General features: G+C 48.8%; 1 protein-coding gene across 1 annotated transcript in view; it reads right to left on the bottom strand.

Annotated features, from left to right (window-relative positions):
* The window catches only part of LOC110261339 (zinc finger protein 444), a 996,914-nt gene that overhangs the window by 702,712 nt on the left and 272,281 nt on the right, over nucleotides 1-21,921 (bottom strand). The window lies entirely within an intron of this gene.

The following is a 21,921-nucleotide window of genomic DNA, read 5'->3' as shown; positions in this document are numbered from 1 at the left end:
ACCAGGAAATCTCTAAGTGACTTGCTGGAGCTCCCAGAGGCTCAGTTCCTGATTGAGACATGCAGATGATAATGGCGTTTACCTTGGTTTTTTTTTTTTTTTTTTTTTTTTTTTTTTTTTTTTTTTTTTTGAGGATCATTAGAAAAAGAGACCAATGAGATCCTGCTGTGGCGCCATGGGATTGGCAGCATCTCTGGAGCGCTGGGACACAGGTTCAGTCCTCAGCCCAGCAGCACAGTGGGTTAGGGATCTGGCATTGCCATAACTGGTGTAGGTTGCAACTGGCTCGGACCTCATTCCTGACTGGGGAAGTCCATATGCTGCAAGGCGGCTGTAAAAGAAAAAAGAAAAAAAAAAAAAAAAAAGAAAGAGAAAGAGATCAACAAAAAAGGCAGACCACTTGAGATTGGTAGTTAGCAGTTTCAATCGGCCAGGAACTTTGGAAGTTTGTCTTGAGTGGCTGAGAGGTGTATTGTTTTCCCTGTCTACCCACCAAATCTTATAAGTTTGTGGAGGAGCCCTAACTGAGTTCAGTCAGGTTTATGTCCAGGTAATCTCAACATCACATTTCTGTCTCAGGCCTGTATCCTGGGAGCCACTTCAGGGAGTGGGGAACACCAGCAAATGCACGTTCCGAGGATGAGTCAGGGTGAGGTCCAGTTTGGTCAGCGGGCAGTCAAATCCATTCAATGACTTCCAGCACTTTGGCACCTGTCTCCCTTTGCCCAGTGACCCTCTGAATTGTCATGAGCTTCCCTTTTCTACAGCATGCTCACATCAGCCAGCCTGAGCTTTTGCTGGCATGGAGGTGGCTCCTTTGGCAGATACCTGGTTGCACTGAAGGCAGATACAAGAAGAGATAACAATTCCACAATCACTGGTTATTTTTTCCACCAAAGACTCATGATCACTGGTGTCTGTCATTGTGTGATAAAGTACACAAGACATTAGCCGACTCATTGGGGTGAACACAACATTCTGTGTGGATAATGGCACTCGTGTCTCTGTATGAGACAGGAGACATGTCCAAAGCTGTCCTACTTTGGAGGACAGCTTTTCTCTTTAGAGGTATTTCACTTTTCAGTAAGAACAGTCTTTGTTGGCTGTCCTTTGAGGCTGGCTGGATGAATTTATTAAAAGTTGGCTGTGTGCGCTCTCACATCCTCCAGTGTGATGGAGGTGATGGAAAAGCAGCCAAGTGAACATACGAGTGGGAAACAGAGTGTACCCACCTAGAATTGAGAGGTTGGCAGTTGTTACTGTGAGATGGATTCTCCACTTTGCCCAGGAAAAACCCAGGGTGCAGCAGCCCTACCACCCGGTGATAGCCATGGCCAGACATTTGTGTTGCACAAACATCAGGCCCCATTTGGGGCTTTGCCATAAATACTTGGCCAATACAACCAGCCAGTGACAAACCAGTTGCTATACTCTTGGCCGCTCCTGTGGCATGCTGAAGTTCCTGTGCCAGGCAGGCACTGAGACCATGCCACAGCAGTGACGCCATTGGATCCTTAACCCCCTGAGCCACCAGGGACTCCACCAGTTGCAACAGAAAGACTGCTCAATTCCAGTGATGTCTATCCTTTATCTCTGGTAAAATTAGATTGGTTCTGTTTAGATTTTTCTCTTCCAAGCCTCAGGCTGCCTGGATGTTCAAATGTTTATAACCTCAGGTAAACCACACAAACGTCTCCAAATCTGAGCATGTTATTGAATGCAAGTCTGTGTGCCCGAGGCACGGTGAATCCAAACAATACTGAAACGTCAAGAGTTTGGAGCAGAGAAAAGCTTATTGCAGGGTCATGCCAGGAGATGGATGGCTCATAACTTAAGAGAAACCTGAACAAATGAGAAGGCTTTCAGCAAATCCCTTTTTTTGTTTTTATAATTTTTTGTCTTTTTAGTGCCCCACCTCTGGCGTATGGAAGTTCCCCCGACTAGGGGTCAAATCAGATTCGCAGCTGCTGGCTTATGCCACAACTACAGCTATAGCGATGCCAGAACTGAGCTGCATCTGTGACCTCTGCTGTAGTTTGGGGCAACTCTGGATCCTAAACCCACTGAGTGAGGCCAAGGTTCAAACCTGCATCCTCATGGATTCTGGATGGCTACTTAACCCGCTAAACCGCAACAGGAACTCCATGCAAATGCCTTTTAAAGGCAACTTGAGGAGTTCCCATTGTGGCTTAGCAGAAACAAGCCCAACTAGTATCCATGAGAATGAGGTTTGATTCCTGGCCTTGCTCAGGGGGTTAAGGATCCAGTGTTCCTGCAAGCTGTAGCCTAGGTCACAGACACGACGGTCTGGCATTGCTGTGGCTATGGCATAGGCTGGCGGCTACAGCTCTGATTTGACCCCCAGCCTGGGAGCTTCTATATGCTGTACCTGTGGCCCTAAAAAAAAAAAAAAGGCAAGGTGAGGGAGGGATGTTAGTTGTTGCAAGCTTGATATTGGATGCTTTGTTTTTGCAGCTATTCACATAGCTTTAGTCAGGATGTTCCTGTAAACCTCCAACAAAGCTATGATTCTTTGTTCAGCAACTTTTTATCTAAAATTGCAATATTTTTCTTTTCTTTTCTTTTTGGCTGCACCCACTGTACATGAAAGCCCCCAGGCCAGGGATCGAACCCACACCACACCACACATGTGGCCCCATCTGCTGCAGTGATGATGCCAGATCCCAAACCTGTTCCATGAGGGAACTCCTAAAAGTGTAATATTCTTTTTTTTTTTTTTTTTGTCTTTTTGCCATTTGTTGGGCCACTCCCGCGGCATATGGAGGTTCCCAGGCTAGGGGTCTAATTGGAGCTGTTGACGCCAGCCTACGCCAGGGCCACAGCAACGCAGGATCCCAGCCGTGTCTGCAACCTACACCACAGCTCACGGCAACGCCGGATCGTCAGCCCACTGAGCAAGGCCAGGGACCGAACCCGCAACCTCCTGGTTCCTAGTCAGGTTCGTTAATCATTGCGCCACAACAGAAATTCCAAAGTGTAATATTCTTAAAGGTAACAGTAGAAGAGACTCAAGGAGCATCCCACAGGTGTCAGAGCAGGCTAATGTTTCGCCTGCAAGCTGGGCCAGAGGTCGCCTCCGCCTTTGTTGCTCCTCAGGGAATGTGTGGGCCGCTGCTCCCTGCAGGGCCACCTGGCTATCTGTTGCCGAGAGCGCCGCTGTCCTGGCGCTTTTGCCATCCGTGATAGCTACCTCATGGGCAGCCACCTATAGGGTGACTTTGCTGGCACATGGGTCAAGCCTTCAGATGGGGTCTAGATCCTGCTGACTGAGACCCAGGGAGACTTTGGCTTTGGGGACCACTGCTCCGCTGACTGTTGGCCAGGCAGGACCTTGTCTGGCCATGTGCCCGCCCTACCCCTTTTACAAGCATACCTACCAGGCTTTATTAGTAGGTTTTGTTTGTTTAGGCTACTTCCAGTCAAGTTGACAGGTTGTCTGTGTAGTTTAACAAGAAAAGAATACTCAGGCCCAGTGTTCCTGGTTGTGTGTGCCACAGGCCAGGTCTCTGGATCAGTGTCGATAATACCAGATTGTTGACTGAAACAGATTTTCTCCAGTAAAGATGGGCTTCTTTGATATCAGCAGAGAGTTTCGAATCAGGGTGTGTAACTATAGCAAAGCACATGCAGGTTACTGCAGGGCAAGGGAAGGGGCTACTTTGAGGAGAGGAAAGGGAAGTTGGAGGGCTGTATTGAAGAGTCCTTGGCTTTTCATTGGCTGAGTCCTTGCTGGGAAAGGGGTCTTTCTTCTTCATGGTGGACATGGCAAGGCATGAGAGCTCGCTTTTCTGGTCTCCAAACTGTTTAATTAAGGCTTCTGTTTATTAACTTTTTTAAAATTTCCCCTTTGATCAAGATCTTTCTCTGATGGTGTCACCAATCAAAAGGCAAGTTTTCCAGTTTTGGTGGCTTTTTGTCCCTCTGTATCAGGAAAGACCTTTCCTTGGTGTAGTATTTCACATCAGAGGAAAGGTGCACAGATTAGAAACCTGTTTAGGTCACATTTGAATCTAATGCACTTTTTATCTAAAGTTGATGTATTTTCAAGGTCATAGACATTGGCGATCATACAAAAAGTAATGCTATCACCAAAGTTTTGGTGACACACTTCCAATAACAGGCCTGATTGAGATATCTTGGGAAAGCTGTCTTATCAGATGTCCTCTGCTTCAGTTCTGGGAAATCTTTTTTTTTTTTTTTTTTTGTCTTTTTGCCATTTCTTCGACAGCTCCCGCGGCATATGGAGGTTCCCAGGCTAGGGGTTGAATTGGAGATGTAGCCACCGGCCTATGCCAGAGCCACAGCAACAAGGGATCCGAGCCGTGTCTGCAACCTACACCACAGCTCATGGCAACGCCGGATCCTTAACCCACTGAGCGAGGGCAGGGACCGAACCCGCAACCTCATGGTTCCTAGTCGGATTCATTAACCACTGCGCCACGATGGGAACTCCTTTTTTTTTTTTTTTTTTTATGGCCATGCTGATGGCATGTGAAGTTCACAGGCCAGGGATTGAACCTTTGCCATGGCAGTAACCTGAGCCACCAGGGAACTCCAGAACATGGCTGTTTTTATTTTCTTAAATTTTTTTTTGTGGGGGGCTCTTTTTAGGGCCACATCCCTAGCATATATAAGTTCCCAGGCTAGGGGTCAAATTGAAGCTGTAGCTGCCAGCCTATGCCATAGCTCATGGCAATGCCAGATCCTTAACCACTGCGTAAGGCCGGAGGTATAACCCTTGTCCTGTTGGATACTAGTTGGATTCGTTACTGCTGAGCCACAGCGGGAACTCCAGAGCTGGTTATTTTTAATGGGAGCCATCAGAACCATGCATTTTAGAGTATCTCTCCTTTCATCAGTCGTGGGTCAAAAGAAGCAGATGCCAAATGCATTGTGCATCCTGTGAATATCTCAGAGAGTGAGGGTTTATGAGTCCCAAAAGAGGTGAATCTGAGATTTATAAGGACCAACAACAGTGCTTGTACCCAAGGTATTCGAAGGGCTTCTACGAATCTTGCCAATTGAGTCTTAAAGCTGTTAGTGCCTTTGACTAAATTGAAGCTTTGAGATTGGTGAGCAGAGTGAAAGTTGTAAAACTGGCCAAACGACACAGACATGTTGAAGCACCTGACCGGTAAAATGGGTTCCTCAGTCACTGTGAAGCTTGAGTGGAGATACCCAGGGAGGCATAGTCTTTTCCAAAAGGACATTATCCACAAAGGAGGGCGTCTGCAAGGGAAGAATTCAGTCCAGTGAGAAACATAAAGACCATGACTGAAATATTGTAGGAGCTCCCATCGTGGCCCAGAGGAAATGAGTCTGACTATTATCCATAAGAATGCAGCTTTGATCTCTGGCCTGACTCAGTGGGTTAAGAATCTGGCATTGCCATGAGCTGTAGGTCGCAGATGTGGCTCAGATCTGGCTTTGCTGTGGCTGTGTTGTATGCCGGCAGCCACAGCTCCAATTTGACCCTGAGCCTGGGAACCTCCATATATCCTAGGTGTGGCCCTAAAAAGACAAAAGACTGAAATGTTCATATCTCTTAAACAAAGGAAGTTGTATGAAATCCATCTGTTTCTTCAAGTGGTACATTAGGCCGTTTAAAATATCCAGGAGTGGTACAATCGGCTTAGGTGGCTTATGCTTGGGAAAAGTGGGGCAAGTGAGGGAGGCACTTTTTTCTGCCTGGTTCATGTTTTCCCACCAATGTTGACTCATGAAGGCTCTGGTTTTTTCAGCAACCCAGTGATTCAGTGCATGGACAGTGGTGACGAGTGGGAATTTTAGCATCTTTCCTAGGTCTGGGTTGTTATTTGGTCCAAGCCACAGCTTTCTCTTTTATGAAACCAGTTGTTGAATTTTCAATCTTGTTTTTCCTTTTCTGAGGCCAAATTCTGCCAACATCAGTTGGAGATTTTGTCCATAAGGAAAGTGGTAGCTGACTCAGTAGGGACAGATGGTCAGTGTTTCCAAAGTCTGCTCAAGTACCAGCAGAGATGCAACAAATCAAAGATCTTAAAGGGTCATTTAATTCACTTCGCTGGTTACTTTGATGACTGCTGTAAAGTTCTATAATTATTTCCCTCTTTGGGGAGAAAAAAAATTCCAGCATGATATTCCTCTGTGAAGTCTCAGTGTGATAAATGGGTAGGGGTGGAGAAACTAAGGAAAGGGGGTCTATATCACTCACCCGAGCTAAACAAAAGGGAATTCCTTCAAAGACAGGAATCTTTTGAGGTTAGTCAGAGATCCCCAATACTAGAACTGAGTATTTCAAGGCAGGGGCTACTTTATAGCTGTGGAGCTGGGCACGGAGATTGTGGCTCCAGGTCAGGACTGGAAGAGATGCGCCCCAGTTTGAAGTGTTTCTCCAAGGTGATTAAGAGGGGGGATTGGGAAAAAGCCTTTGTAGTTCCTTGGAGCCCTGTCACTGGGAATTAGAAGGACGTTGGAAAGGCTGGTTAGAGGGCTGAGCATGCCTCTAGTGATTGAATCATTTCCAATGTCCTGGCTGTTTGTGACAATAGCAGGAATTAGGAAGGTTACAGTTTCATTTGGGAGCCTTCATTTGCTGGAGTTGAAGATAGAATTTTCCTTTTTCTTTTATTTTTTTTGCTTTTTAGGGTTGTACCCGTGGCATATGGAGGTTCCCAGGCTAGGGGTCGAATCGGAGCTACAGCCACCGGCCTATGGAAGAGCCACAGCAACCCGGGATCTGAGCCATGTCTGCGACTTACACCACAGCTCATGGCAGCACTGGATTCTTTTTTTTTTTTTTCTTTTTTTGTCTTTTTGCTATTTCTTGGGCCGCTCCTGCGGCATATGGAGGTTCCCAGGCTAGGGGTCAAATTGGAGCTGCAGCCTCTGGCCTACGCCAGAACCACAGCAACGCGGGATGCGAGCCGCGTCTTCAACGTCAACCCACTGAGCAAGGGCAGGGACCGAGCCCGCAACCTCATGGTTCCTGGTCGGATACGTTAACCACTGCGCCACGACGGGAACTCTAGCACTTGACCCGCCGAGCAAGGCCAGTGATCAAACCCGTATCCTCATTGGATACTAGTCAGATTTGTTTCTGCTGTGCCATGATGGGAACTACCTGATAATAGAATTTTGATGGTCTTCCTTGGAGGTGGTTCATCTGGAGTCTGGGAGCTGGTTTGCCAGACTAAAAAAATCCAAGTGGACGTAGTTTCCCATCCTATCCTGGTTCTTCCCACCCCCCGCCCCGTGCCCTGCTTTTGGCTGCCCTGAAGCATAAGGAATTCCCAGATAAGGGATCAGATCTGAGCTGAAGTTGTGACCTAAGCTGCAGCTGCGACAAGGCCAGATCCTTAGCCTACTGTGCCTGGCTGGCTGTTGCACCACAGTGGTAACTCCTGGTTCTTTTTAGTAGAAGGGGAAGTTCCCAGTTTGGCCAATTATTAATGAACACAGAGTTAAGAGCTACCCAGGTGGAATTAGCATCTAATTTTTTTTTTTTTTTTTTTTTTTGCTTTTGCCTTTTCTAGGGCCGCTTCCACGGCATATGGAGATTCCCAGGCTAGGGGTCTAATCAGAGCTGTTGCTGCTGGCCTACACCACAGCCACAGTAACTTTGGATACAAGCTGCATCTACACGGCTCATGGCAATGCCGGATCCTTAACCCACTGAGCAAGGGCGAGGATTGAACCTGAAACCTCATGGTTCCTAGTCAGATTCGTTAACTACTGCGCCACAACGGGAACTCCTCCTTTCTTTTTTAAATAGGAAATATGTATGTATGTATTTATATATTTTGGTCTCTTTGTCTTTTTAGGGCCACACCTGTGGCATATGAACGTTCCCAGTTTAGGGGTCTCATCGGAGCTCTAGCCACCGGCCTAGGCCACAGCCACAGCCACAGCAACACCAGATCAGAGCCGTGTCTGCAGCCCACATCACAGCTCATGGCAACACTGGATTCTCGACCTGCTGAGCGAGGCCAGGGATGGAACCCCCAACCTCATGGTTCCAAGTCAGATTTGTTTCCGCTGTGCCACAATGGGAACTCCAGGAAATACTTACTTTATTTTTATTTATTTATTTTGCCTTTTTTTGCCATTTTCTTGGGCCGCTCTCACGGCATATGGAGGTTCCCAGGCTAGGGGTCTAATCAGAGCTGTAGCCACCGGCCTACTCCAGAGCCACAGCAACTCAGGATCCGAGCTGCGTCTGCAACCCACACCACAGCTCACCGCAATGCCGGATCGTTAACCTACTGAGCGAGGCCAGGGATCAAACCTGCAACCTCATGGATCCTAGTCGGATTTGTTAACCACTGCGCCACGATGGGAACTCCAAATACTCAAATTAAATAGTTAGTTTTGGGAATTCCCATTGTTGCTCAGTGGTTAATGAATCTGACTAGGAATCATGAGGTTGCGGGTTCGATCCCAGGCCTTGCTCAGTGGGTTAAGGATCCGGTGTTGCCGTGAACTGTGGTGTAGGTCGCAGATGCGGCTCGGATCCCTCGTTGCTGTGGCTCTGGCGTAGGCTGGTGGCTACAGCTCCGATTAGACCCCTATCCTGGGAACCTCCATGTGCCGTGGGAGTGGCCCTGGAAATGGCAAAAAGACAAAAAAAAAAAAAATTAAGTAGTTATTTATTTATTATTTTTTGCCTTTTAGGGCCACATCTAAGGCATCTGGAGGTTCCTAGGCTAGGGGTCAAATAGGATTTACAGCTGCCGGCCTACACCACAGTCACAGCAACTTTGATCTGAACCATGTCTGCAACCTACACCACAGCTCACAGCAATGCTGGATCCTCAACCCACTGAGCAAGGCCAAGGATCAAACCTGTGTCCCCGTGGATGCCAGTTGGGTTTGTTAACCACTGAGTCATGACGGGAACTCCCTAAATATTTAGTTTTTGTTGTGCTAAGAAAACTTTTCACAAGTTCTACCATTTTTTCCCTGTGGCTGCATCCGTAGGATGTAGAAGTTCCTTGGCCAGGGATTGAACCCAAGCCACAGAAATGACAACACCAGATCCTTAATTGCTAGGCCACAGGGGAATTCCAGAATTTTCTTTAAAAACAATCTGAAGTCAGTTGTAACAGTCATGAAGAGGCTTACCAGTGTACAAGTCTAAATTTTTTTGTGTACAAGTCTAAATTTTTTTCTAATCAATAGACTTTAGAAAAGTGCTAGGACTTGCTCAGGGAAATCGCCCAAAAGTTGCCTGAGCAAAGTTGTAATTCACTCAGTGGTAATTCTCCAGACATTTCTGACTTTTCTCATTAGTGCTTTTCACCCAATGCCAGGCCCGTCCTTCACTGACGAGCGTATGAACTAACTGCCGTAAGTCAGAGAAGCCGCGTTGATGAGTTTCAGTCACTAAATTCCTCGCAAATCTTTATCTTCAGTTACTTGGGGGAAATCTTTGACTATAGCTTACAGCTCAGCTTTATTCCAGGGAGTGTAAGGTTTACCCTGAATCTTCAGAAAGCTTAAATTTTTTTTTTTTAATTTTATGGCTGCCCCGGAGCCACATGGAAGTTCCTGGCCAGGTTTTGAATCCGAGTCACAGCTGTAACAACACCAGATCCTTTAATCTACTGCACTGTGCCAGGGATTGAACCCACACCTCTGCAGAGACCCTAGCTGCCGCAGTCAGATTCTTAACCCACTGAGCAAGGCCAGGGATTGAACCTACATCCCCAGAGACAAAGTTGGGTCCTTCACCTGCTGAGCCACAGCAGGAACTTTCCTGTAGAGTTTTTAAATATACAGTCAGCCAGAGTCTAGGGCTGGCTGGCAGGGCGGGCAGAGGAGGCGGGATGAAATAGAGATCCCATGCTCAGGGTTTTTTTTTTTAGAGCCACACCCTCATTTTAGGGAAGTTCCCAGGCTAGGGGTTTAATTGGAGCTACAGCTGCTGGCCGACACCACAGCCACAGCAACGGCAGATCTGAGCTGCATCTGCAGCCTACACCACAGTCCATGGCAATGCCTGATCCTTAACCCACTGAGCGAGGCCAGGGATCAAACCTGCATCCTCATGAATACCTCTGAGCCACAACGGGAACTCTTTTTTTGCTTGTTTGTTTTTTGGGGGGTGGGCATGTGGAACTTCTTGGGCTAGAGGTTGAACCTGTGCTGCCCTTGCGACCTGAGCCACAGCTGCAGCAACACTGGATTCTTGATGCTCTGTGCCACAGGACCTTCCTAGGGTTTTTCTCTATAAAGAACAATTTTCAATGGGGTAAGCAGCTTACAGCACAAATAGCTCAGTTCAAACCATTTCCAGGCCAGTTCCAGCTAATTCAAATGAAACAGCTTGGTTGTAGTGGAGCCAGCCCAGGGGCTCTTTCAGCTGGTTTCCAGAGACTAGTCCTTCCAAAGGAATAAGCCAAAGGCTGAAATATCCAGCAGCATTTCAGAGAAACAACTGGTTTCCAGAGACTAGCCCTTCCAAAGGAATAAGCCAAGGGCTGAAATATCCAGCAGCATTTCAGAGAAACAACTCCTGCTCCTGAAGGATTATGTCAAAGGATAGTCAGCTTCAGTGAAGCGGTCAGATCCGAAATCAGACTCACGTGCTGAAGGAGCACCACTACCGAGCTCAACCTCCGAAGAGCAGACAACCCTATTAAAAAATGGCATTGGACCTGAATCCACGTGTTGCCAAAGAAGACATGCAGAGGCCCAACAGGCGCAGAAAAGGATGCTCAGCATCGTTATCAGAGAAAAGGGCGTCAGAACCATGAGTTACCACTTTGCTTCTGTCAGCATAGCTCTCATCAAAAAGACCATAAGGACGTTGGCAAGGATGTGGAGAAAAGGGAGCCTCATACACTCTTGGTGGAAAACCGTATGGAAGTTTTTCAGAAAATTAAAACCAGAGTTAGCCTTAGAACTGGAGCCCCCCCTTTTCCATTTAGCCTTCGCCGCTTATTGGGGATTTTAGACCATCTGGAAGGATTAGCCTTCATCCAGGGCTTGTGCATCTGTCAGAACCACATTAACCAGAACGTTCAGCATAAAACAAATAGCCAACAAATTCGCAGAAAGTAGGCAGATTTCATTTCAGGCACAGCTCGTAGGGGCGGGACTTCCTGCGTCCTCACCGTGGGCCCTTCCCACTCCCCTCTGGATCCCTTCTGACTCGAGAGTGGTGTCCAGATCGACGTGACAGGACGAGGAGGGCGCTGTCCCCGCTGCACAGATGCCATCCGGGTGCTCACACCTGACCTGGGATAGGGACCGCGGTGCCCGTGTCCCCCTCCTCTCCTGCTGCTCCTGCTGCAGAGCCTGAGGGCAGCCTCGATGAGGGACCCACCTCAGGCCCTCACCCCCCTCACCCCAGCAGACACTAGAGCCCTGAGTACGTGGGGCGCCTGCTCCCGTGATGCCTGCAGCCCAGGCCCCGGTGTCTGGAACTTCGAGGCAGTCGTGGGTGGGGCTCTATTTCTGATGGACAGTGTCATGTCATGTGGGAGAGGCTACAGGGGAGGGACTCGCAGGTGCAAAGGCCCGATGGTCAAATGCAAGGCAGGCGGATCCCAGAAGCCTGGAGTCCATCTTTGTTTTTGTTTTTTGGGGTTTTTTGTCTTTTTTTTTCTTTTTTTTTTTTTTTTTTAGGGCCTAATCCTTGGCATATGGAAGTTCTCCAGGCTAGGGGTCGAATCAGAGCTGTAGCCGCTGGTCTACACCACAGCCACAGTAACACCAGATCTGAGCTTTGTCTGCGACCTACACCACAACTCATGGCGATGCTGGATCCCTGACCCACTGAGCGAGGCCAGGGATCGAACCTGCGTCCTCATGGTTACTAGTCAGATTTGTTTCTGCTGAGCCATGACAGGAACTCCTGGAGTCCATCCTGTGCAAGACAGAATGTGAAGTGGACTCAGGCCTGGACTGTCGGTCTGAGGGTTGTTTCTTTGTTGTTAGGATCTATGAAGGAGAGATTCAAATGGAGAGATTTGAACAGAGAGAGCACAGGATTTACAATAGCTTTTTTTTTCTTTTGTGGTTCTGCCCTCTGCATATAGAAGATCCCAGGCCAGGGAGATGGAATCCCAGACACAGCTGTGGTGACTCCAGATCCAGTCCCCCGCAGGGACTCCTACATTAGCATTTTATTTATTTTTAAACTTTTTTTTTTTTTTTGTCTTTTTAGGGCCACACCTGTGGCACATGGAGGTTCCCAGGCTAGGGGTTGAATCCTAGCTACAGCTGCTGACCTACGCCACAGCCACAGCCATGCCAGATCCAAGCCGCGTCTGCAACTTACACCACAGTTCATAGCAACGCCAGGGATCGAACCTGCAACCTCATGGTTCCTAGTCAGATTCGTTTCCATTGCACCACGACAGGAACTCTGGGAAACATTTAAAATGCTAATGTAGGAGTTCCCATTGTGGCACAGTGGAAACAAATCCAACTACTCACCATGAGGTTGCAGGTTCAATCCCTGGCCTCGCTCAGTGGGTTAAGGATCTGGCGTTGCTATGAACTGTGGTGTAGGTTGCAGACACGGTTTGGATCTGGTGTTGCTGTGGCTGTGGTGTAGGCCGGCAGTTGCAGCTCTGATTTGACCCCTAGCCTGGGAATCTCCATATGCCCCTGGTACAGCCCTGAGAAGCAAAAAACAAACAAACGAACAAACCAGACTTGTTTCCACACGCTGATGAGGACATTGAGGCATCAGGAAGTTGACTCTTTTTAGGTCACACCGCTGGCAGGGGTGTCACAGAGCACTGAGGGATAGTGGTTGGAGAACCAGCAGGTGGTCCTGGCAAGAGCACAGGGAGGTCTGCGCCCCTCGACCCTTCTTCCCTAACGGCTGCAATCTTCGAAGTCCCTTCTCTTTCCACAGAGTCCCAAGGCTGCAGAGCAACCATGGACTCAGCAAAGGTATGTAGAGGGTTACTGGTTCCTTACTGGCTCCAGGGTTCCCTTGGATGTTTTCTGGATTGCGGTGTCCTGGGACTCCGACTTTGTTTGTTTGTTTGTTTTGTCTTCTTTTTTTTTCTAGGGCCACACCTGCAGCATATGGAGGTTCCCAGGCTAGGGGGCAAATCAGAGCTGTAACCGCTGGTCTACACCACAGCTCACAGCAACGCTGGATCCTTAGCGAGGCCAGGGATCAAACCCGCAACCTCCTGTTTCCCAGTCGGGTTCGTTAACCCCTGTGCCACACACAGGAACTCCCATGCTGTTTTCTTAATCCTTGGGTCTGGGGATCTTAAAGAAAACTCAAGGCCAGTGTCTTCTGTCTCTACCAGGGCTTATATGGAGGTGGTCTTGTTTTTGGTGCCAATATCAAGAAGTGTGGAAGGTTAACCTTGTAGCTGGTACCAGGATGTGCAAATATTTAGAGTATAGCTGAGCTGGGAGTGTTAAAGAACCACGGGCCTCCTTTTCTGGTGCGAACAGTGAAGTGTCAAGGGGTCAGGACAAGAAGGATTGGGAAATTGGGCATCTATGCTGGAGGTAGGTATTGGAGGTTTGGATCACAGGAAGGAAGTGATATTATTACTAAGATCTAAAAAGACTCCATCTGGAGTTCCCATCGTGGCTCAGTGGTTAACGAATCCAACTAGGAACCACGGGTTCAATCCCTGCCTTGCTCAGTGGGTTAACGATCCGGCGTTGCCGTGAGCTGGGGTGTAGGTCGCAGATACGGCTCGGATCCCGCGTTGCTGTGGCTGTGGTGTAGGCCTGTGGCTACAGCTCCAATTAGACCCCTAGCCTGGGACCCTCCATGTGCCACGGGAGTGGTCCTAGAAAAGGCAAAAAGACAAAAAAAAAAAAAAAAAAAAAAAAAAAAAAGGCTCCATCCGACTGTAAGGTGAACAGCCCGTGAGGGAGGGGAGCAAGGAAAGTCAGGGGGGAGGCGACTGCACCTTCGAGGGCAGGGCGAGCGGGCGGAGCTGTGGTGGGAGACATCTTTGGATTGTGGATGGATGCATGTTCTAAGAAGGGGCAACTAGGTTTTCTAGAATGGCTGGTGAGAGAGAGAAACAGACCAATCTAGGGTGTTTGGTGTGAGCAGCTGTAGGGATGAGAGCTCCAGTTGAGATGAGAAAGTTGATCGTAGGGTCATAACGACTGGGCGCGTTCCCCTTATGGCTCAGTGGTAACAAACCCAACTAGTATCCCCGAGGATGCTGGTTCGACCTCTGGCCTTGCTCAGTGGGTTAAGGATCTGCGTTGCTATGAACTGTGGTGTAGGTCGCAGACGTGGCTCAGATCCTGCGTTGCTATGGCTGGCTGGCAGCTGCAGCTCTGATTTGACCCCTAGCCTAGGAACTTCCATATGCCACAGGTGTGGCCCTAAAAAAAAAAAATCATTAAGGACACAATCTCAGGGTGTTCCCGTCATGGCTCAGTGGTTAACACACCCGACTAGGATCCAGAAGGATGCAGGTTCTATCCCTGGCCTCTCTCATTGGGTTAAGGATCCAGCGTTGCTGTGAGCTGTGGTATGGGTTGCAGATGTGGCTCTGATCCTGCATTGCCGTGAGTGTGGTGTAGGCCTGGGGCTGTAGCTCTGATTTGACTCCTCCCCTGGGAACCTCCATCGATATGCCCCAGGTGTGGCCCTAAAATGCAAACAAACAAAAAGAACACAAACTCAGCCAATTGATGCCCTGAGTAGCATCCCACGCAGCGAAGAGAAAGGAGCTCCACTGAGCTGTAGCAGAGGTTTTTAAAGATGGAAAGGAGGTAGGAAGAGAAATTACTAGCAAAGAATACATTGTTTTCAGCGAAGTTGCCCTCGGAAGGGGAGCCAAAACAGCAGGGTTCTACAGGGCAGAACGCCTCATGCGTGCTGGCCAGGAGATTCCAGGGGACTGGTGAACTGTTGGGTTTCTGGAGGTTGAAACTGCAGTTCGATTAGGTATCAGGTCTTGGTTTGCTGGCACAGGCTTCAGCCCCGTGATTCCAGGTTCGTCTGCCATCTCCTTTGTCACACTGCTTATCTCTTGAAATGGTTTTCAGTTTTCTTCCAGCCTGCGGAGTTTTTCCAGCAAGCTGTTTGCATCACCCTGTGGGAGCCAGGTCGTACCCTGACCTTTCAATCCTACAAAACTTCAACCACACCCGCCCCTTCCCATGATTCCTTCCACTGTTCCATGTTCACCTGGCCTCGTGTGGTGTGTGGCGACCTGCTCTCCCAGGCTGTGCATGTCTGTAATGAATGAACTGCTGTTGGTCTCATCTGTGCAGTGTCAGGTGTCACGTGTGCTGCATTGCCACAGCCCCAGGATAGGAGATCCCCCCACAGTGGGGTAAAAGGAGGTGATTCAGGGAGTTCCCGTCCTGGTGCAGCAAAAACGAATCTGACTAGCATCCCTGAGGACACAGGTTCGATCCCTGGCCTCGCTCAGTGGGCTGAGGGTCCAGCATTGCCGTGAGATGTGGTGTGGGTTGCAGACACAGCTCGGATCCCGAGTTGCTGTGGCTGTGGTGTAGGCTGGGAGCTGTATCTCTGATTGGACCCCTAGCCTGGGAACCTTCATATACTGCAGGTGTGGCCCTCAAATAAAAAAATTTAAAAAATTTTAAGAAAGGAGGTGATTCAAACAAAAGTAACACACAGGGAGGCGTGATGGCGACGGCCCGTGGCTTTGGTGTTCAGGAACGTGCAGTCTGAAATGATGTGTGCTTGGAGTTCCCTGGTGGTCTGGCAGTTAAGGATCCAGTGTTGTCACTGCTGTAGCTTGGGCCACTGCTGTCCGGCCGGTTCAGTCCCTGGCCTGGGAGCTTTTTGGCATGTCATGGGTACGGCCCCACAAAATTTAGAAGTTAACAAAAAATGTAAAGGGATTTGTTCTTGGAGGAGGGCGTGCGATGGCCCAGGCCGCTGGGATTGCGGCTTACGTGCCTTGATCACGTTGGGGAGCAGCTTGAGGAGCGGGTAGATGCGTCTTCGCCAGGCCCACAGCGTAGACATCTGTTTCTGGGCCTGCCTCTTGAGGCCGATTCATGACCAATGAGCCCATAAGGAGACAGCAGTGCCCGTGGCCCCAGGGCCCTGTCTGTCCCCCGAGTTGGGCGGCGTGGGCTGGATGTCTGCGGGCTGCATTGCGGGTCCTCAAGGCTGACACGGCAGGTGACCCCCGACGGTGGGTCGTGTGCTTCTGCCGAGGGGAGTGGGGTCTCCTCGATGAGTTTCAGAGGCACCTGCGCTGCCATGTGACAAACCTCCGCGCCCTGAGCTCTCACGCGCTGGCGCCTTCGCCCCGCCCAGGCCTGCCCTGCGCACCTCGCAACCGCAGTGGGCGGCGGCTCCCTTCTCCAGGCCCTAAGCTTAGGGAGCTGGGGGGCCCTGGCGGAGGCGCCTGCACCGCCCCCTCCTCTCCTCCGGCCGCCCCCGCCCCGCCTTCGCCGCTGCGCACGGAGGAGTCAGGCTCAGGCGTCTGCGCGGCCCTGGAACGCGTCCTGTTGGGCTCGCCGCCCTGTCCCTGGCCCGCCACTTTGTCCACGTGCTGCTGCTGCTGCTGACGACGACACCTCATGCTGCCTGTGCCAGGAGCTGGCTGCGAGTTAGTGCTGTGGCTGTGACGTGGCCCCTAGCCTGGGAACTTCCACATGACGCACGTGAGGCCCTAAAAAAAGCAAAAAAAAAAAAAAAAAGTTATAGAATAAGGCCAGCTATCTGCCTTGTCTCCAACAAACTGACATCTAGAACTGCAGAAGCAATTCACACCGGCCCCTTCCTGTTTCTAACCGGATCCCGAGGTGTTTCTCAGAACCAACAGAGCCAAGTGAAATGCAGCTAAAGCCTGCTGCAGAGGAGTTTGGTTTGGGTTTTGGGTTTTGTCTTTTTAGGGCTGCACCTGAGGCATATGGAGGTTCCCAGGCTAGGGCTTGAATCGGAACCGTAGCCGCCAGCCTACGCCCCAGCCCCAGCCACACCAGATCAGAGCTGTGCCTGGACCTACACCACAGCTCACGGCCACGCCAGATCCTTAACCCACCGAGCAAGGCCAGGGATGGAACCTGCATCCTTAGGGATACCAGTCAGATTTGTTTCTGCTGAGCCATTGTGGGGTCTCCGAGGAAATTTCGACCTAAAATAACACCCAGAACCAGAGTTTCTTCCTCGCCCACACCTCCCACTGATCTGGAGGCCTGGGTCGTGACAGGAACTTGGACACGTTGAGAAGCAAGGATTCTGCTCTCCAGGAAGCTCTCCTGTTGAAGCCCTGTCTCACTGTAAATGGCCCAGTTCAAGAGCCTCCATGGAAATCTGCCCTCTCCTGAGTCATAGACATTTGACTGGACCCCAGATGGGGGAGGCACGTTGGAGGGCCTTGCCTCTTGTCTCCTTGCTGGTCAGCCTCAACAGGAAGCTCCCTGTTTTCCTAAAAACCATTGTCATGTTTTTGGCCCCAGTCATACTTCAGATGGTGTCTCATATCCTATTTTATAGTATTATATAGTGGTTTGCATGCGGGAAAATTAACTTTACTGATCCCCCCCTCTTTTTAAACATGAGTTCAAAAATACTGCAGATTTGGAGGGGACTGCTGTTAATTTTTTTGAAGTATAGTTGGTTTTCGGTATTATATTAGTTTCAGGCATATGGCATAGTGATTGAGGGGGCCTCTGTCATCGTGGGAAACACAGCAACCTGATCCACAGAAACCACAATAGTATGATGGAATATTCTTGAACATGTGTCAGAATCGCCCAGAAGATGGTTCAAACACAGATTCTGGTGCCTGACGCCTCGCTCGGTTGGATTCTGAAGTGAGAATGAGCATTTCTAGTCAGTCCCTCGAAGCCTCAGGTAGTGAATGTTCAGGAATCAGACTTGAAAACCAGGGTTCTATGAAAAATTCAGGTGCCTGGTTCCAGGCCTTCAGGTACCAGAGTGGAAATCTGCAGACTCCTGGTAGCAGAGCCAGGGCTTCTCACACGCATCTCCTGAGTGTCTCTGTAGTGAGCAAGTCGGGCTAATGGCCAACTGGGCTGAGCTCCTAGATCCTCTGCTGCCAAGGAGCCCTTCCTCTCACCAAAGCTCTCTAGCCACCTGCTTATTCTGGCTAGAACTTATTCCAAAAATTCCTACATCCCCTCCACTTTTTTTTTTTTCTTTTTGGTCAACACCCGTAGCATATGGACGTTCCCAGGCGAGGGGTCCAGTTGAAGCTGCAGCTGCCAGCCTATACCACAGCCACATCATCGCAGGATCTGAGCGGCATCTGCAGCCTACACGGCAGTTGGCAGCAATGCCGGATCCTTAACCCACTGAGTGAGACAGGGATTGAACCCTCATCCTCATGGATACTAGTCAGGTTCATTACTGCTGAGCCACAGTGGGACCTCCTCCTTCACATTTTCCTTCAGTGACCCTGTTTATCAAAGAGGCCCCCTTCCTGCACCATGTAATGTGAATTGCACACGTTACCTCTACGTACAGTCACCTTGTAGTCTTTCCATTATGCCGCTCACGTTGTGACATATAAATAGATGACTCAGCATTCCCTCTTTCATGATTCCTCTGTCCTCATTGAATGTAACATGACCCCCAGGAGGGCAGGAGTCATTGCCCCTTTTGTATCCCAATGTCTCCTGTGCATCTACGATAACTTCTTTTTTTTTGTCTCATTAGAGCCCCACTTGCGGCATATGGAGGTTCCCAGGCTGGGGGTCGAATCAGAGGTCTAATCGCTGGCCTGTGCATCTGCAACCTACACCGCAGCTCACAGCCACCAGGGATCGAACCTGAACCTCATGGCTCCTAGTTGGATTCGTTAACCACTGAGCCACGACGGGAACTCCCAAAGCCAAATATTTACTCATTGATCATTTGTAAGAACCATGAATAAACCAGACACTTCAGCTTCCCTGCTTATTTTTGCACTTCTGCCTGCTTTCAATGTCCCCTTTACCTTCTCTGAGTGCTGGTGTTGCACAGCGATTTCAAGGATGAAGAGTACTCACCTTTCGGAGACAGCCTTCAGAGGGATTATTCCGGGCATGCGCTCAGCTTAATTGTATCTTTTCTGCTTCATTGCTACAACTTTTTTGAGGTTTTCACGTTTTTATCATCCACCGATACTCCCTCTGAGACATTTCTGACACAATTTCTGAATCACTACATAGTCATTAATAATTTCCTGTAATTCGTCTTTTGTAATTTTTTTTCTCAGATAATATCAATTCTTCATGCAGAACATTCTCTGTAGTCACAGAGGAAATGATAACCATTCCCAACGATGAGACAGATCTTGATTTAAGTTACCCTTTGCATTTTGGGGTTCAGAGCACCGTTCTTTTTTTTCTTTTTAGGGCCCACTTGCGGCGTATGGAAGTTCCCAGGCTAGGGGTCGAATCAGAGCTGTAGCCCCCAGCCTACACCACAGCCACAGCAACACCATATCTTAACCCACTGAGTGAGGCCAGGGTTCAAACCCACATCCTCCTGAATCCTAGTTGGGTTTGTTAACCACTGAGCCACGAAGGGGACTCCCAGCACCCTTCTCACACATGCTCCAGCTGTGAACACGACAGCTGCTGTCCCGTAATAAAATATCAAAATAGCATGTCTTCCATTGTTCAGTTTTGGAGACCGATGTCAGATTCCCAAAAGGAAGTTTGGGAATCTGTCAGGCTATCCAAATTACTAAATGGATAAAAATATGGCTCACCAAGTTGGACACAGTAGTTTGCTATGCTGTCAGAGGAAGTATTTTCTGCGGTGACTACAGAGTTCCACCTTTGTACTATTGTTTTAGGGAGCCCAGCATCCCTCTACTATCTGTCCTCTCATGGCCCATCTTTTTTTTTTTTTTTTTTTGTCTTTTGTCTTTTGTGTTTTTTTTCAGGGCCGCACCCGCGGCAAATGGAAGTTCCCAGGTTAAATGTGGAATTGGAGCTGCAGGTGCCAGCATGTGCCACAGCCACAGCAACGCCAGATCCAATCCCCGCCTGCGACCTCCACCGCAGCTCACAGCCACACCAGATCCTTAACCCACTGAGTGCAGTCAGGGATCTAACTCGCATCCTCATGGCTACTAGTCAGGTTTGTTATCACTGAGCCACCATGGGAACTCCTGTCATGGCCCATCTTGAGTGTCTTTTTTCTTTTCCCTGACCAAAGGTACAGAGACTATTAAAACTGACTCTGGGAGTTCCTGTCCTGGCTCAGTGGTTAACAAACCCAACTAGGAACCATGACATTGCAGGTTCGATCCCTGGCCTTGCTCGGTGTGTTAAGGATTCGGCATTACTGTGAGTTGTGAAAGGTCACAGACTTGGCTCGGATCCTGCATTGCTATGGCTGTGGCGTAGGCCGGCGGCTACAGTTCTGCTTAGACCCCTGGCCTGGGAACCTCCATATGCCACGGGTGTGGCCCTAGAATAGACCAAAAAAAAAAAAAAAAAAAAAAAAAGACCTTCAAAAAACTGACTCTAACACTTCAAAGTGTATAGATTTCATTTGAAACATGGAAATGTTTATTTTTATTATTTACTGATTTTTATTTCAGTATGGTTGTTTTACAATATCACATTAGTTTCACATGTAGAACAGTGATTCAATACTTTTATAGAGTATACTGCATTTACAGTTGTTATAGAGGTTTCCTTGTGGCACAGTGAGTTAAGGCTCTGGCATTACACACAATGGCTATATTTCCCTGTGCTGTACGATTTATCCTAGTTGCTGATCTATTTTATTTTTTTTCTTTTTGGCTACACCCGCAGGATGGGGAAGTTCCTGGGCCAATGATCAAATTCCAGCTACAGCAGTGACCCCAGCCTCTAGTGATAACACCAAATCCTTAACTCACTGCACCCCAAAGGAATGTCACTATTTTATTAATAGTGAAACAGAGCAAGACCCTGTGGGGCCTTCCCAAGGACGGACACCTCCAACTGCTTTGTCCCCTGACTTTTTATAGAGAAGCATTAGCCTCCTAGGTCTTCTCCCAGTTCCAAAGAGCAAAAAGGCACAAGTGAGAAAATGCAGAAGCAAAAGAAAGCAGTAAGACAACTTAGTAATAGTTTTGGCCAAAGACAAAGCTAAAGACATTTCTTTTCAAAGCTAAAGACATTTAGTTCTTCCTCAAAGCCTCAGCCATATCCTTTAATTGTTGCAGATGCTAAAGGTGCATGCTGGGAGTTTCTGTTGCAGCTTAGCTGTAATGAACCCAGCTAGTGTCCATGAGAACTAGAGAGTTCAATCCCTTGCCTCTCCTAGTGGGTTGAGGGTCTGGCATTCCTGCAAGCTTTGGCACAGGTCAAACACACAGCTCAGATCTCGGTTGCTGTGGCTGTGGCATGGGCCAACAGCTGCCACTCCAATTCGACCCCTGGCCTGGGAACTTCCATATGCCATGGGTGTGCGGTAAGGGCCCTCCCAGAACAAAGGGAAGGAAATGTGACATAACCAGCGTCTGTGTCTGCATGCGTAACTCTGCAGCAGCAAGACATAATCACTGTCCATGTGCAACTCTGTAGCATAGACCATCCAACCAGAATTTACAGAATGCATGTTACCTTATAAGGGGGACAAAGGAACCAAAGTGTCAAAGAAAAAATAACAGAGGGTATATCAGACAGAACCCCACTGTGTTCAGGACTCAGCCTTTGGATGTGAATCCAACTGAGCCAGTGTGGGCACAAATAAACCCTGTTCCCTGGCAAAAAGCCTTGGTGTCCTGTCTCTGTATGAGATTCCTACAACAGGTGCTGCCCTACAAAGAGAGAGAGGAGGAAAAAAAAAAGCTGCATGCAGATAACTAGCATTTATACCCCAGACTGGAGTCAGAAAACTGATAGTTGAGAATCTCAAAGTATCATCCTGTTATCTCATCATCAATCAGAGAATTTTGCACAAGCTGATCACCCATCCTGCCACCTGGTCTTTAAAAATCGTCTCTTGAGGAGTTCCCTTGTGGCTTGTGC

This window comes from Sus scrofa, chromosome 6 (assembly GCF_054392235.1).
Source record: "Sus scrofa isolate SSC_HxYL_T2T_F1_AM1 chromosome 6, Sscrofa_HxYL_maternal_Yorkshire_Landrace_v2.0, whole genome shotgun sequence".
In the NCBI taxonomy this organism is placed as follows: Eukaryota; Metazoa; Chordata; class Mammalia; order Artiodactyla; family Suidae; genus Sus; species Sus scrofa.
Note: the sequence above shows the minus strand (reverse complement) of the source record. Positions and strands in the feature narration are given on the sequence as shown.